The following is an 8812-nucleotide window of genomic DNA, read 5'->3' on the forward strand; positions in this document are numbered from 1 at the left end:
AACTTCACCAGGTTATTGATATCGGATAGTGAAAAGTGCAGTTTTTGTAGGTAGTCTATAATTTATTCTCACTGCAGGTCACAGCTTTCTGTATTTAAGTTAATGAAATCACTAAAAGAGCTTCTTTAAGAACAGTGAAGCCTGAAAGTGATTTAAATTTCAAAGGAACTTTTTGAAGTTGAAATATCATACAAAAGCAATTTTAAAGAAGATTAAATAAGAGAATGTTCTGTTCCCTTCCTATTTGTTGGCTGCAAATCATTGAAGGAACCTCTCTTAGAAGATGTGCTAATCGATTTCTATCTTGATTTTTTTTTCTTTTTTTCTTTTTTTTTTTTTTTGACAGGCAGAGTGGAGAGTGAGTGAGAGAGAGAGAGAGACAGGGAGAAAGGTCTTCCTTTTGCTGTTGGTTCACCCTCCAATGGCCGCCCTGGCTGGCACGCTGTGGCCGGCGCATTGCGCTGATCCGAAGCCAGGAGCCAGGTGCTTCTCTTCGTCTCCCATGCGGGTGCAGGGCCCAAGCACTTGGACCATCCTCCACTGCACTCCCAGGCCATAGCAGAGAGCTGGCCTGGAAGAGGGGCAACCGGAACAGAATCCGGCACCCCGACCCGGACTAGAACCCGGTGTGCCGGCGCTGCAGTTGGAGGATTAGCCTATTGAGCCGCGGCGCTGGCCAGATTTCTATCTTGATTTCTGAGAAGAGTTTCTGATGTTGTAGATTCTTGTGGAAATTCTTTATCACTACCATGATCAGCTCTTTACAAAATAGCCCACCGGTTGCATTTGTCCTGGAGGCCACCAGCTTTGTCCACAATTTGCCTTATTCTTTTGAAGTCTCACACAACCAAGGTACCTTTTCAGGCCTGCTCTCCCATCCTTTTTTCCTTCATCCCCACTCCCTCTTTCCTCTTAGTAACTTGGAGAACAACCCCTTCTGGACTTACAGGAACGATTTAACAATGGTGGAATCCCAGGAAGAGTACATTCTGAGTATGAATGGAAAGCATCCCACTTTGAAGATCTAAAATGCTTTTCCATGTACCACCTTTTGGAAAAAAAAAATGAATAAAAGCTGTTATATACTCAAAGGAACAAAGAAAAATGTCTTATTCAAATAAAAGGTGAAAGCTTCATATAGAACACTGAACTAAATTTAGAATTTTCAGACTCTTCAATAAATGGTGTTGGGAAAATTGGAACTCTGCATGCAAAAGTATGAAACAAGACCACTACCTTACACCATATACAAAAATCAATCACAATGGATCAGGGATCTAAACCTAAGAGCTGAAGCGATCAAATTACTAGAGGAAGACCTTGGCACAGGCAAGGACTTCTTAGATAACACCCGAGAAACACAGGCAATAAAGCTAAAAATAGACAAATGCAATTAGACCAAGCTAAGATACTTCTGTACTGCAAAAGAAACACTCAACAAACTAAAGAGGCAATAGACAGAAAGGGGGAAAATATTTGCAAACTGTACATCTGATAAAGGATTAATATCCAGAGTATATAAGGAACTCAAAAGCAACAAAATCCACAATCCAGTTAGGAAATGGGCTAAGGATATGAACAGGTACTTTTCAAAGGATGAAATAGAAATGGTCAACAGACATGAATAGATTCTCAGGATCACTAGCCATCAGGGAATGCAAATCAAAACCACAATGAGGTTTCATCTCATCCCAGTTAGAATGACTATCATCCAAAAATCATAAAATAACACATGTTGACAAGGATGTATAGGAAAAGGTACCCTAATCCACTGTTGTAGATGTAAACTAAAATAACCATTATGGAATACATCATGGAATGCCTCAGAAAACTAAAAATAGGTCTACCTTATGTCCCAGTCATCTCACTCCTGTGAATTTACCTAATGGAAATCAAGTCAACATATGAGAGTTTTCTGGTACTCCCAGGTTTATAGCAGCTCAACTCACAACATTAAGATATAGAATCAACCAAGATTGTGATCAATTTATGACTGGATAAAGAAATTATGGTATGCACTCTGGAATATTACTCAGCCATAAAAAAGAATGAAATCCTTTTACAACAAAATAGAACTGGAGATCACTATGCTTAGTGAAATAAGTCAGTCACAAAAAGACAATTATATTTTACTTGAATTGCAATAACTAATATACACAGTACAAAAATTATAATGTGTATGAGCAACACTGACATTGTGAGATTTATTGTTTATAGCCATTGTCTATACTCCCAAGGAACAGTAGTTATTTACTTACTACTTTTTGAATTACTTAGTGAAAGGTTAATCTTGTGACTAAAAGTAAATTTGAAGTATGTCACTGGTGCCAACACTATGGCATAGCAGGTAAAACCACCTTTTGCAGTGCCAGCATCTCATATGGGCACCAGTTTGAGTCCCGATTCCTCTACTTCCAACTCATCTCTCTGCTGTGGCCTGAGAAAGCAGTCAGTAGATGACAGCCCAAATCTTTGGGCCCTTGCACCCATGCAGGAGACCCAGAATAGCTCCTGGCTCCTGGCTTTGGATCAGCATAGCTCCAGCCATTGCAGCTTTCTAGGGAATGAACCAATGGATGGAAGATCTCTGTCTCTCTCTCTCTCTACCTCTGCCTTTCAAATAAATAAATAATTTTTTAAAAAAAACAAAGTATGTCATCATAAAAATTAAAAGAAAATTAAGAAAGGGAGGAGGCAGGGTGAGAGTGAGGGAAGGAAAAAGGGTAGGGTTGGAAGTATCATGTTCTTAAAATTATAGATGAAATACATGAAATTTGTTCTGTTTATATAATTTCAAAAATTTTAAAGAAATATCAATATAAAGTGCTCGAAAGCCACATTAATCAAGGGCAGCTTGTAATTCTCTTTGTATATTGAGAAGCCTATTTCAGCCCAATAACTATGCTTTAAGTGCACTGAAAAGAACACGAGATCAATATTCCATCCAATGCTTCACTTCACTTCCCAAATGCCCAAAGCCAGACCCGGAGACTCCATCTTGGCCCCCTGGCAGGGTCCCAAGTACTTGAGTCATCATCTGCTACTTGCCCAAGTTCATTAGCAGGAAGCTAGATCATAAATAGAGTAGCTGGGACTCAAATCAGCACTCTGATATGGGATACCAGTATCTGAAAGTGCAGACTTTACTCACTGTATTTTAACACTACCCCTTAAATAATTCTGCATCATTACCTTTCATCAACATTATTGCATTTTTCAAAAGGACCAAGTGTTTCCCACTCTATTTTAGACTGCTTCCCCCTTTACAAGCATGCATGTAGGCACCCCCTCTCCTCCTCTCTACTTGTATCTGTGTGTGTTTAATCATAACACTTCTTAGTTCTGGGCAATGAAGATTTTACATATGTTTTCTATTGTTAATCATGATTGCATACCAGAATGCAAGGTAGACATTTTTATCTGTTGTTCAATACTACATCCCTAATTCCAGAACAGTCTGCCACATTCAAGTTTGCTTGCAAACATTTATTAAAAGTTGAACTAAAAGATAATCTCATTTTGATACAAAACTTTTTGAAATCCATGTATAATTTTTCATGACTCACAATATCTGTGAACATCTTGATGACACCTTGTATAGTAGACTCTCAGCAAATGCAGTGTTAATTAATCATTTATTTAAAGATGTTGCCCTTATAGGTACCATTTTCATCTCAAGAAACCAAATGTTATAAATGAAGGGTGGGGATCTTAGACTCCTCTGCCATTTTGAAGAGGTTTTCCTGGTATCATGATGTCCAAATATAAGGAGACAAGGTTATCAGGTCTAACCACCCTTGGAAAAATATTTTTAAATCATCAAGAAAAAAGGAATTGATAATTTGCTTTGGCCAATTGATCAATTGACTGGTTGGTCTACTCAGTTCTTGATGCCCTTATTTTGTTGGCACACCTGTGTAACTTCACTGGGTAGCTGTCTTTTCATCTTCCTACAGTTTTAGCAAAAACGTCTTTTTCAAGGTTGACTGAAAAGAACTCAGAGAACTTTTGTTAGTCATTTGTGGCTTAATCACATTCATCCCATAACCACTCTTCTCTTTCAATTTGACAAGAACCTAAATCATTTTCTGGGGTGAGGGTTCCACCAGTCTACCTTTCCCAAACTAACACTCTTTGTACCACACTCTTCATGATACCTCTGTATCCTTTTCCTGATCCTTAAACTGCCCACCAGTGCCCTCCAGTCTGTGTTGGTGCTTGAGACCTCTTGAGTTGGTTTTTCCTCTTTCCTTGTCCTAGTTATATTTTGTCTTCTGAAATACATGCAACATCTTCCAAGACAGAAGCCATGCCTAATATTCATGTAACCTGGGAGGGTTTAACACCTCTAGGTCATGTACTTTGTGGGCACTCAATAAACAGTAGTTTAAAAAGTTTATTATCAGAATGTTATTGTAATACTATATTTATAGAATAAGTGATAAATTTTTTATTAAAGATTTATTTATTTTACTTGAAAGTCAGAGTTACACAGAGAGAGGAGAGGCAGAGAGGCAGAGAGAGAGAGAGAGAGAGAGAGAGAATCTTCCATCTGAGGCTGCAACGGCTGGAGCTGTACAGATCCGAAGCCTGGAGCTAGGAGTCTCCTCCAGGTCTCCCACACAGGTGCAGGGGCCCAAGGACTTGAACCATCTTCTACTGCTTTCCCAGGCCATAGCAGAGAGCTGGGCAGGAAGTGGAGCAGCAGGGTCTCAAACTGGTGCCCATATGGGATGCTGGAGCTTCAGACCAGGGTGTTAACCCACTGCGCCACAGTGCCAACCCCGAGAATAAGTGATAAATATTATAGGTTTACTGTGACTGAAAACATATTCCCTGAAGCCTTCCATTTTCCTAGTAAATTTACATACTGCTCTGTGCCTTTGGTTAGCCCAAGGTTTCTTAAAAGCTCCAGAGATGGCTGGCGCTGTGGCATAGTAGGTAAAGCCACTGACTGCTGTGTTCTCATCCCACACAGCTACCAGTCTGAGTCCCGGTTGCTCCACTTCTGATCTAGCTCTCTGCTATGGGCTGGGAAAGCAGAAGAAAATAGCCCAAGTCATTGGACCTCTGCACCTGTATGGGAGACCCAGAAGAAGCTCCTGGCTCCTGGCTTCAGATTAGCAGAGCTCCGGCCATGTGGCCAATCGGGGAGTGGACCAGCAGATGGAAGACCTCTCTCTTTCTGCCTCTGCCTCTCTCTGTAACTTTGCCTTTCAAATAAATAAATAAATAAATCTTTTAAAAAAGCCCCAGAGATATCTGTGACCAAGAGTTACTCATGGAACATCAAATACTGGGAGTTGAGGTCGTATTTTTAATAACTTGATTATCATACCTTTCTTCTGAAAATGGAAATTAGTATGATAGCATCTCTACAGTCTGCACATCTAAACTCTGTGGGTTGCTTTCACCCACAACTGTACTTTCACGCACAGCTTGATCTCTGTGTGGTTGTACTAGTAGCACCCCGTTAACTATGGTTCAGAGGCTGAACATGACCCTCAAACTTATGCCACAAACTCTCCACTACTATGCAAACTCCCCACTACTACACCTCCCAAGGAAAAGCCAAGGAGAATATTTTGGCACCCAGAGATTCAGTATCTCAGAAAGCATACATTTGGTTCAGATTTGAAATTAACCCCTCTTGCTAATGATGAAATAAAACTTACACCTGAAGCATTCATTCTATTGGGTACATGCTCATTCAATTTTACAAATATAAGTGGTCTTGAAAAAGTTTATGGACAATGAATACTATGAAAAACTATGCATGGACTTAAAACATTTTGCAAAAGGGGCCAGCACTGTGGCATAGAGAGTTAAGCCTTCATCTGTAGCACCGGCATCCCATATGGGTGTCAGTATAAATCCCAGCTGCTCCATTTCTAATCCTGCCCCATGCTGATGGCCTGGGAAAGCAGCAGAAGATGGCCCAAGTGCTTGGGTCTCCTGCATCTATGTGAAAGATCCGAGGAAGCTCCTGAATTCAGATCAGCCCAGCTCCAACCATTGCGGCTATTTGGGGAGTGAACCAGCAGATGAAAGACCTCTCTGTCTTTACCTTTCTCTCTGTATCTCTGCCTCTTTAGTCAATAAATAAACTTTTATAGAAAAACATTTTGCACCAAATAATCTTATTTTTTTAATTTTTGAAATGTCATCACATATTATTATTTAGCCATTTTATACACATGAAATTCGGGGCTAAAAAAATTCACCTTGGGACTGGTGCCGTGGTGCAGTAGAAAAATCTTACACCTGGCTGCGCTGGCATCCCATATGGGCGCTGGTTCTAGTCCCGACTGCTCATCTTCCAATCCAGCTCTCTGCTATGGCCTGGGAAAGCAGTGGAGGATGGCCCACCCACGTGGGAGACTGGGACGAAGCACCTGGCTCCTGGCTTCAGATCGGTGCAGCTCCGGCTGTTGCAGACATTTGGGGAGTGAACCAACAGAGGGAAGACCTTTCTCTCTGTCTCTCCCTCTCACTGTCTGTAACTACCTCTCAAATAAATAAATAAAATCTTTTTTTAAAAATTATGTCTTTTTTTATTTTTATTTTTTGACAGGCAGAGTGGACAGTGAGAGAGAGAGACAGAGAGAAAGGTCTTCCTTTGCCGTTGGTTCACCCTCCAATGGCCGCCGCGGCTGGCGCGCTGTGGCTGGTGCATGGTGCTGATCCGATGGCAGGAGCCAGGTACTTACTCCTGGTCTCCCGTGGGGTGCAGGGCCCAAGCACTTGGGCCATCCTCCACTGCACTCCCTGGCCACAGCAGAGAGCTGGCCTGGAAGAGGGGCAACCGGGACAGAATCCTGCTCCCTGACCGGGACTAGAACCCGGTGTGCCAGCGCCGCAAGGCGGAGGATTAGCCTAATGAGCCGCGGCGCGGGCCAATAAATAAAATCTTAAAAAAAATTCACCTTCTTGTGGATAACCAGAAAATGGTGAGCTTTGTCAAAGCCCAGGTCTCTTAGATAAGGAATTTATCATGTTCACTATTCCAATAAAACTCTCACTCTAAGCATTACAGAAAACTCCCTACCAGTAACAATCTCAAAACAATTGCTTTTTTTTCCTTCTCAGATAAGTAGCACTTCCAAAGGTTTGAAATTAAGGAATGCATGCCTTTCTGATTGCCAACTTCAACCGTAAATGGAGCAATCACAAAACACACACTTGGAGTTTCTGCCATTTAAAACAAAATTTGTATTTATTTACTTGGGAGTCATAGTGACACAGACAGAGCTGCCATCTGCTGGTTTATTCCCCAGAATGCCTGCAACAGCCAGGGCTGGGCCAGACTAAGGCCGGGAGCTGGGAGATCAATCGAGGCCTCCCATCTAATGGCAGACTCAACCACTTGGGCCATCATGTGCTGCCCCCCAGGGAGCACATTAGCAGGAAGCTGAAACTGAGGGCTTGGATTCAAAGCCAGGCACTCTGATATGGGATGCAGACATTGATAGGTTGATTGCCTGCTCCCGGAGCCTCTGCCTTGGAGCCTGCTGAGGATAGTGGTTGTCCTCAGAAATTCAAGACATTTTAATTTTTCTTTCATCAACATTTCATCATGAGTCCTGCTCACTTAATTCTAAGTGCTAAGGAGAATTCACAAGAAAAGAACTGATTCTGATTCTCACTCTCTTTCTATGACAGGGGGAAACATGCTTTTGTTTTCATTGTTCTCTTGTATTTCATTTGTTCTGTTTTGCTTGTTGGTATGGTTTAAGACTCTCTGGTACTTTCTTCTGTCATATTATTTTTTGACTTTCTAAGCTGTTTCAGCTAAGTAATGTTTGTAATAACTTTAACAGTGTTTTAAGCAGACCTTGCATTTCTATTTTCATTCAAGAATTTTTAAAAAATTATCCCCTGGATTTCTTCCTTGATCCTTTGGTTGTTCATGAGTTCACTAATTTCCATGTATTTATGTTGTTTCCAAAGTTTTTGTTAATATTTTCTGGTTTCATAGTACTGTGGTCAGAAAAGACACTCTAACGATTTCTGTGGTTTAAATGTGTTGGTACTTGTTTTGCATGTGATCTATCTTGAAGTGTCCCATGTGCTATTGAGAATATGTAGTCTGCAGCTGTTGGATGGAAAGTTCTGTTGATATCTGTTAGGTCCAATGGATCTAGGATACTATTTAAATCTGATACTTCTTTATTGATTTTCTGTATAGATGATTTGTCCAATTTTTTATTTTTATTTTATTTGAAAGGCAGAGTTACAGTGGGGGAGGGAGACATAGAGAGAATCTTCCATCTGCTGGTTCACTCCTCAAATAGCCTTAATGGCCAGAGCTGGCTAAGTCCAAAGCTAAGAGCCAGGAGCTTCATCCAAGTCTCCTATATGAGTGCAAGGGCCCATGGATTTGGGCCATCTTCTGCTGCATTCCCAGGCGCATTAGTAGCGAGCTATATCAGAAGTGGAGCAGTTGGGAATTGAACTGGTGCCCATATGGGATGTTGGTGTTGCAGGTGTTGGCTAAACCCACTAAACCACAACACTGCCCTGATTTGTCCATTATTGTATTGAAGTATTCTCTCTCTTTAGGTCTATCAATATTTGCATTTTGTATTTGGGTGCTCTAATATTGGGTGTTTCTTTATAAGTTTTATAGTTTCTTGCTAGATTGAACCTTTTATCATTGTAAAATGACCAAATGACCTTCCTGGTCCCCCCCCCCCCTTTTTTTTACTGCTGTAGATTTAAAATCTATTTTATCTCTTAAAAATACTATTATGCTTGCTTTCTCTGGAATTTCACTTGCATGGAATATTTTGTTCCATCCTTTCACATTCAG

The sequence above is a fragment of the Oryctolagus cuniculus genome, chromosome 2, assembly GCF_964237555.1.
Source record: "Oryctolagus cuniculus chromosome 2, mOryCun1.1, whole genome shotgun sequence".
NCBI lineage: Eukaryota > Metazoa > Chordata > Mammalia > Lagomorpha > Leporidae > Oryctolagus > Oryctolagus cuniculus.